Source organism: Microcaecilia unicolor, chromosome 3, assembly GCF_901765095.1.
Source record: "Microcaecilia unicolor chromosome 3, aMicUni1.1, whole genome shotgun sequence".
In the NCBI taxonomy this organism is placed as follows: Eukaryota; Metazoa; Chordata; class Amphibia; order Gymnophiona; family Siphonopidae; genus Microcaecilia; species Microcaecilia unicolor.
Genome location: NC_044033.1, coordinates 274911999 through 274921214, shown reverse-complemented (window position 1 = coordinate 274921214; position 9216 = coordinate 274911999). Strand labels below are relative to the sequence as shown.

At 46.8% G+C, this 9216-nt stretch overlaps 1 pseudogene; it reads left to right on the top strand.

Annotated features, from left to right (window-relative positions):
• Positions 1-423: 423 nt before the first annotated feature.
• Positions 424-526, top strand: LOC115467475 (annotated as a pseudogene).
• The last annotated feature ends 8690 nt before the right edge of the window (positions 527-9216 follow it).

Here is a 9216-nt window from a genome sequence, read left to right as displayed (position 1 = left end):
AGATGCACATGGATGCAGAGGAGGAGAAGGGAAGAGACAGGAAAAGCTGCACGTGTAACATAGTAACATAGTAGATGACGGCAGAAAAAGACCTGCACGGTCCATCCAGTCTGCCCAACAAGATAAACTCATATGTGCTACTTTTTGTGTATACCTTACCTTGATTTGTACCTGTCCTTTTCAGGGCACAGACCATATAAGTCTGCCCAGCACTATCCCTGCCTCCCAACCACCAGTCCCGCCTCCCACCACCGGCTCTGGCACAGACCGTATAAGTCTGCCCAGCACCATCCCCGCCTCCCGCCACTGGCTCTGCCACCCAATCTCAGCAAGCTCCTTAGGATCCATTCCTTCTGAACAGGATTCCTTTATGTTTATCCCACGCATGTTTAAATTCCGTTACCGTTTTCATTTCCACCACCTCCCGCTTCTCGGCCTTTTGGCTAAGATCAAGTGTAGTATCTGTTCTTATCAGAAAAGCTGCACATTGATGGAGAATCTTCCAGATCCACTGGATCCACCCTAAACCTCCTCCAATCAAGTTTGCAAGGGATCTGGTTTTACTTATGGGCTGCCCTGGATCCTCTGCTGCCTCGGACATGAAGCTCCAATTTGCCCTGCTTTGTCCAAGATCCACTGCTACCTCCATCTGCCCTGGATCCTATATCTGCCCTTGTCATGTCTTTACCTTTGTGATTATTTTTTCTTAATATTAAAGTTGGATCAGCAGGTCTTCTCTGGATCCAGAAGAGACCCACGGAAGCAACTAAAATATTTTTTAAAACTCCTGAAGCTCCTGGGCAAGGTAAGACCTGCCAAAACAGAGCAGGCTAGGGTGGAAGAATGGCACAGTAACTACTGGATCCAGGGCAGACTGAGGCAGCAGAGAATCCCAGGCTGCCACAAGATCCAGAGGAGGCAGCACAGGATCCAGGCCAGAGCAAAGCAGCAGAGATCCACAATAGAACAGGGCATGTTGGAACCCTGTGTCCAAGGCAGCAGAGGAACTGGAGCAGCATATGAGTAACAGCCTTTGCAGATCCCATTGTAGAAGGTATAGAGCAGATCTGAAGGATTTGACTTTTAACCAGTTCTGTTGGATGGAGATGCACATGGATGGAGGGAAACGGAAGGAGAGAGAGAGAAAGAGGATATGCTGCACATAGATGGATGAGAAGAGAAGGGAAGAGAGAGGGAGGATATGCTGCACATGGATAGGGTGAAGGGGACAGATGGAAAACTAAAATTGAGAAATGGACAGAAAAATGAAGAAAGCTGAATGTGAATGATCAGTGCCAATAAAGATGGACGAAGAGCAGGAAGAAGAAAAAAGAAGAAAGGAGGAGAGAAAAGAAAAAGCAAACGGACAGGAAGCCCGGGAAACTGAGCTAAGAGCATAGGTAGAGAGAAGCAGAGCCAGAGATTGGGACCAGTATGATCAGAAAAGCAAAATCACCAAAAACAAAGGTAGAATTAATAATTTTATTTTCACTTTAGGGTTTGAAATATGTCCAATTTGAGAATTTACATCTGCTGTCTTTATTTTGCACTGTTCAGGAGGAAACGTGTTTCGGTTTTCCTGGTATTGTGCTGCATGCAGAGTCTGGCTGCTTGAAATCACAGCTTAATTTTGCCTGTATTTGAAGAGAGGCTATCTATGTTCTGCATGTGTGACTGCGAGGGCTAGTGTCTGAGTAGAGATCTGTAGTAATTCAGCTTGTTCAGTTTCCCAATTGGTGTATGTTGTGGGGCTCATTGCAATATTTACTGTGCTATGTTTTCCTAGGTATATACTTGTGTGAGGTTTGGAAGTTGGTGCTGTTATGAAATGTTAGATGTGTTCTATAAGTCCTAAGTGACTTTTGTAGGTTTTTTTTTTAATTACTTTAGATACCTGGTGCTGGAGAGGGTTTATGTTTCTGTTATTGAGATGATACCCAAATCAGACATTTATTTTGTATAGTGATTTGTATGGGGAAATGCCCTGGTTCTGAACTGTACCCACTGTTATATCAATAAGGCTTCTGTGAATGCAGATTATGTTTCAGTTAAATACCTTGATGGTCCAGTGTACAGTGCCGGGGTCATTATTTTACAGCACATCAGTGGTTCCCTAACTTGGTCCTGGCGGCACCCTAGCCAGTCAGGTTTTCAGGATACCCATAATGGAGGCAGTGCATGCAAATCTATCTCATGAATATTTATTGTGGATATCTTGAAAATCTGACTGGCTAGGGTGCCTCTAGGACCAGGTTTGGGGACCATTGGGCTATATAATTTAATTGCAACAATTTTAGCTCTTTTATATGTTCTGCTGCTGGTAACAAGGATATGTGGCTACTGTGGGGTGAAGCCATGGATAGTCACACCGTTCCTGAAGGTTGGTCCTGTATGAGTACCAGCACATTTTTTTTTCTAGGAAAAAAAAAAGCATTGGGTAACAGTGGTCCTGAGCACAGGGTCTACTCTGGTTCAACAGTTTCCTCTCTTCCCCTCCCTTAGTGTAGCAGCTTCAATACCCCCACACCCCATACCACCACCACCTCTGGCTTTGTTGTGTGGAAAAGTCATTTTGGCCTGCCATCCCTCTTACATAGATTGCCCCCCCCCCCCCCCCCCCCCCCGTTGCCACTCCAGATATTTCTGTCTAGAGATGCCACTGCTCTGCTGTACAGACCTGACCTTCTGAACTCCATGCAAAAATATCTTGTGAAAACTGGTTGCTCAAGGTTATTTGTCCATGTGAAAGTATCAGCTCAGTGAAAACCTTCACAGTGCCATCTCTTCACTATTGGAGGGACAGCACTGGCAGATGAACATGCTACCAGTGACCAGCTTTTCACAAAAGGAAATACAGCAACATCCACAAAGAAAGCATTTGTACTTCCAAAGTATACTTTTTCCAAACCTGTCTTATTCACAAATCTTGAAATAAATTTGTTAGGTGGCCAAAAATGAATAAGGTAGGAAAAAACACCACAAAAATATCTAGTCCACTTTATAATCATCAGTGTGACAGCCAATGCAATCTTCCCTTTACAAGTACGGAGGAGGTTTTTTTTCCAGTGCTGTAAAAACCATCAAGCAACTCAGTAACATGCAGAGATGAGTGTCTTGTCTTGCTCAATCTAGGATCATTTGCTCCTATTGTTTTATTATTCTCTCTGCTTCTATTGTTGCTGCTTTTTGAGCACAGCACACCTGCAGTTTTCCTCTTTCTTAGTCTATTTTACTCAGAAAAACTATGAGGAATGAGTTTCTCAAATACTAAGAAACCTATAATTATTATACCTCAGCGGTTTTGTAAATCACAAAGCCTGGAGTTGTCACCAGCAGCCTTTTCAACTAATGATTTTGTTTTTGTATCCTTTTAATTAAGGCAGTAAGCTTCTAAAACCTGCAGGCATATAGCAACAGCACTGGCTTAATTCTTAAAACATATAAATGTACCTCTTTCTTGGCTTTATTGCTTCCTGTGTGGGCCTTTTTTTTAAAGGTCTCAAGAAACATGAAAAGTTAATTTCTCACATTAAGCGTATTTGGAGCTTAGTGGTTTTATTTGTATGCCTCTATAAAACTAATATGGTGTATAGTGTAATATTTTTCACATGCATAATGAAAACGTGCTGAAATATTTTGTAAAACAGTGAAAATCTGTTAGCATGTCTACGATCGGAGAGGAAGTCCTACATAACAATGACACCAATCGGCTAGTTCAGGATGTGTATGAGGAGGGGCATTTTTATATAATGTCTAAGTCCAACTTTGGATGTTTTGCTAAAAACGTCCAAAATTCAAGTGGGGAATTTTTTTTTAAATTGCTATTTGCTAGATGCTTAGTGCCTTGTGCGTTTATCTTCTTGGTTCATTTTTGGAAAAAAAAAGTCCAGTTGAAAAACGTACAAAACCAAACCATTAGGATACAGAGCCAGCATTCTTAGTAGACTGGCCAAACAGACATCCCAGGAGAGCAATGGGGCACCCTAGGGCACCTTGCAGATGACTTCAAATAAAATGCTCCCAGATACACATCTCATATGTCTTGTCTGCTGAGCCCCCCAAAACCCACCACCCCCAACTGTACACCATTACAATAGCCCTTATGGGTAAAGGGGGCAGCTATATGTGGGCACAGTGGGTTTCTGGTGAGTTTTGGAGGGCTCACATTTTCCACCACAAGAGTAAAATGTAGGGAAAGGTATAGGTCTGGGTCCACCTGTTTACAGTGTACTCCACCCACCACTAGACTACTTCAGGAACCTGCATGCTGCTCTAATGGACCTGAGTATAACATCTGAGGCTGGCATAGAGGCCATAGGCACCCCATATAAGAGGCTTGGGGAGACTAAGCCTCCCCAGGCCAACTGTGACCTTCCCCTGCCTCCTCCCTGTCAGTACTTCCTCACTTGCCATGCCATGTCACTGCCTCCTCAAAGTCGGGGCAGGAACAAGAAACAAAAAAATTGTAATCTTCCCCATTGCCCACCCACTCACTTCTTTGCTTACCCCGGCTGCCTGACTTGCTACCTCCCTGACAGTGACTTTAAATAAAGAGAAACCACCTGCGGGGCTATAGAGCTGTGCACACTGCGGCTGTTAGTCCTCCCCAAACAGGAAATTACATCATAAGGGGCGGGACTGGGAGACCTGACAGCAACATTCACAGTTCTAGAACTTTGCATGCAGTCTCTATTTTCAGTCACCGAGCTAGGGAGGGAGGCAGTGGATCGAGAAAGTGGGTAAGCAAAGGAGTGAGCAGATGTTCTGCAGGGTGGGGAAGCTCAAAGGTGGAGGTGCTCACGAGCGAGTGAGTATCCAGGTGGTGGGGAGGAAAAAGAGAGAGATGGGGTGATGCTGGAGGTGGGGAACAGAGGAAAGAAAGAGGCAGGATGATGGAATGGGGGAGAGACAGAAGGGTGAAGAGAGAGAGAGCATGCAATGTTGAATGGTGACTATTGAGGGAGGAGAGAGAGAGGGGTGATGCTGGATGATGGAGGAATGAGAGAGAGATGGGGAGACATAGGGGCAAGGTTGGATGAGGGTAATGATGGAAAGGTGGAAGGAAGACAATGCTGGATGGTTGGGGGCAAGACGGTCAGTGGGTCAATGTTGGATTGGGGCAGAGAGAGAGAGAGAGAGAGAGAGAGAAGAGATGATGCATGGCAGGTGGAGAAGGAAAGGAGATCCATTAATACAGGGGCGTGGGAGGGAAAGAAAGAGGAGATCATGGTAAGTCAAAATAAAAATATTTTGTTTTATGCAGATCTCTTTTGTTTAAATGCAGTCCATTGGTTTTCTTATATTTTATTCTTAGGATGACTTATACTGTGCCAAAACTGAAATCTCTATCTGGTTGTTAATAAAAGGAGCACATTGTGAACACTATCCACCCTAAAAGGTTGTTTTGTAGCTGCACATCAGGAATTGTGATACTATGATCCCTTGTTTTATATTGTTGATGGTCTGTGTTTTCCATATGGATGGTATATTGGTGTATTAGGGTATAGCCAGTGTAATATTTACAGTGCACATTTTCATGCATAATGTTGTTGCTCATTGAGTCTTCGGAGTTAGTGCTGTTATGGTACAGTAAGGTTCTGAGTGTGTTTTTGCATAAGTTTGCGCATAGTATTTTGCAGTTGAGAGATTGTATGTTGGCCTTACTGAGGTGACATCAACAATTTAATTTAATTTTGGAGGATCTAATGGTCAGCAGTGGGTTAAGATCCTGGGGACTCAGGTTCAATTCCCTCTGCATTTCTGTGTGACCCTGGGCAAGTCACTTTTACCAACCTGTGGGAAAAAGGGCCCTATGCTAGCGGCGGGGGCTATTTTCTCATACACACACTAGGGCCTTGCGATGGGGAGCCATTACCACCATCCATTGAGGTGGCGATAAGGGCTCCCACATTAACCCAGTAGTAACCGGGCATGAACATGGTGATGCCTGATTACCACCGGATTATCGCCATACAAGCCATTTCTGGGGGTCCAAGTACCTGAATAGTTACATGTAAACCACCTTAATTCGTGCTTCGAAAGAGGCAGTATATCAAATTGATAAACTTAAACTTAAATACACCCACACTATTGGCAGTCATGAAGTTAGCGTGCAATAACATATTACATGCTGCCTGTGCTATCCATGTCCATTGCCCACACCCAACCTGTTGATGCCCCACAAAGTCTTATGCAGCTACCCCTGGATTCCATATATGGTGACTAAAGTTCCATGCGCAAATCAGGGTGCATAGACGATTTGCACATGCAACTTAATTGTTTAACAAGCTAATCAGTGTCAATAATTGACCACTAAGAACCAATGATCAGCACTAACTGGCACAAATTAGGATTTATGTGTGCAACTGTCTGTAAAGTGGTGCATGCAAATTCTAATATGCTGATCACAAATTGGGGTGTGGTCATGGGAAGGGCATGGGCGGGTCATGGGCATCCCTGAAATTTATGTGCACTGTTAATAGAACATGCCCAATCCGTGACTAAATAAGACCAGGTTTTAGTTGGCATAAATGGCAATGCTAAATTTTAGAGATAGGAATGGCTGCTACGCATCTCTCTATATAAAACGCACCTCCAACGTTCTAATGAAGCCTCTGTTAGCCAACATTCTAAAGTGAAGGGGGTGAGATCGCATTGTGTCTGCCCCGCCCACGCGTCAAACGTGATGACGTCGAGGGCGGAGCAATGACACTCAACCAATCGCAACGCTCGGCAGCGAAGCGTCAGGGAAGGAGGCGGCGCTCTCGACGTCTAGCCTTCCCTTCGCTGTGTTCCGCCTTCTTCTGACGTGACGTCAAAAGAAGGCGGAACACAGCGAAGGAAAACCTAGACGTCGGGAGCACCGCCTCCTTCCCTGACGCTTCGCTGCCACGGAGGTAAATTTAAAAACAAGAAAAAAAAAAAAAAAAACCCATGTTGGGGGGAGAGAAGAGGGTGGCCACTAAACAACAACAATGGGAGCGGGAGGGCAGGGGAGAAACGACAGCATGGATGCGAAGGGGGGAGGGGGGGAGAAGAGGGCGGACCAGGCTGGGACATGGAAGAGAGAGAAGCATGGATGCAAGGGGGGGTCATGAAAGGGAGACAGGGGACTTGCTGCAAAAGGATGAATGGAGGCAGCAGGGGACAGAGGGGCATGGATTGGGATGGCAGGGCTCAGGAAGAGAGGGCAATTGCTGGAAAGGGATGAATGGAGGGGGCAGGGGACAGGGGACAGAGGAGCATGGATGGGCATGGATTGGGAGGGCAGGACTCAGGGACAGAGGGAAATTGCTGGATAGGGATGAATACAGGGGACAGATGGGCATGGATGGAAATGGATTGCAGGGCAGGCCTCAGGGAGAGAGGGCAATTGCTGGATAGGGAAAAATGGAGGGGCCAGGTGACAGATGAGCATGGATGGGCATGGATTCGAAGGGCAAGACTCAGGGAGACGGGAATTGCTGAATAGGGATGAATGGAGGGGACAGATGGCCATGGATGGATATGGATTGCAGGACAGGCCTCAGGCAGAGAGGGGAAATGCTGGATACGGAAAAATGGAGGGGCCAGGTGACAGATGAGCATGGATGGGCATGTATTGGAAGGGCAGGACTCAGGGAGAGGGGAATTGCTGGATAGGGATGAATGGAGGGCACAGATGGCCATGGATGCATATGGATTGCAGGGCAGGCCTCAGGCAGAGAGGGGAATTGCTGGATAGGGATGAATGGAGGGGCCAGGTGACAGAGGAGCATGGATTGGAAGGGCAGGACTCAGGGAGAGGGGAATTGCTGGATAGGGATGAATGGAGGGGACAGATGGCCATGGATGGATATGGATTGCAGGGCAGGCCTCAGGCAGAGAGGGGAAATGCTGGATAGGGAGAAATGGAGGGGCCAGGTGACAGATGAGCATGGATGGGCATGGATTCGAAGGGCAAGACTCAGGGAGACGGGAATTGCTGAATAGGGATGAATGGAGGGGACAGATGGCCATGGATGGATATGGATTGCAGGACAGGCCTCAGGCAGAGAGGGGAAATGCTGGATACGGAAAAATGGAGGGGCCAGGTGACAGATGAGCATGGATGGGCATGTATTGGAAGGGCAGGACTCAGGGAGAGGGGAATTGCTGGATAGGGATGAATGGAGGGCACAGATGGCCATGGATGCATATGGATTGCAGGGCAGGCCTCAGGCAGAGAGGGGAATTGCTGGATAGGGATGAATGGAGGGGCCAGGTGACAGAGGAGCATGGATTGGAAGGGCAGGACTCAGGGAGAGGGGAATTGCTGGATAGGGATGAATGGAGGGGACAGATGGCCATGGATGGATATGGATTGCAGGACAGGCCTCAGGCAGAGAGGGGAAATGCTGGATACGGAAAAATGGAGGGGCCAGGTGACAGAGGAGCATGGATGGGCATGGATTGGAAGGGCAGGACTCAGGGAGAGGGGAATTGCTGGATAGGGATGAATGGAGGGCACAGATGGCCATGGATGCATATGGATTGCAGGGCAGGCCTCAGGCAGAGAGGGGAATTGCTGGATAGGGATGAATGGAGGGGCCAGGTGACAGAGGAGCATGGATTGGAAGGGCAGGACTCAGGGAGAGGGGAATTGCTGGATAGGGATGAATGGAGGGGACAGATGGCCATGGATGGATATGGATTGCAGAGCAGGCCTCAGGCAGAGAGGGGAAATGCAGGATAGGGAAAAATGGAGGGGCCAGATGACAAAGGAGCATGGATGGGCATGGATTGGAAGGGCAAGACTCAGGGAGAGGGGAATTGCTGAATACGGATGAATGGAGGGAACAGATGGCCATGGATGCATATGGATTGCAGGGCAGGCCTCAGGGAGACAGCGAAATTGCTGGATAGGGATGAATGGAGGGGCCAGGTGACAGAGGAGCATGGATTGGACTCACACTTTCACTCTGACTCTCAAACACTCACTCTCACATACACTCTCCCAAACATACACACTCCGAGGAAAACCTTGCTAGCGCCCGTTTCATTTGTGTCAGAAACGGGCCTTTTTTACTAGTATTCTATAAACCACGCCTAACTTTAGGCTAGGTTTGCAGAATAGTGCAATGTGCGGGCTTTTTTTTCTGCCAATTTTTAATGCACCCTATATAGAATCTGGCCCTTAGTGTGTGATTCTTAATACGTTGCTCTTTTTTATATGTGGTAGTCATTAGCACTGACCCT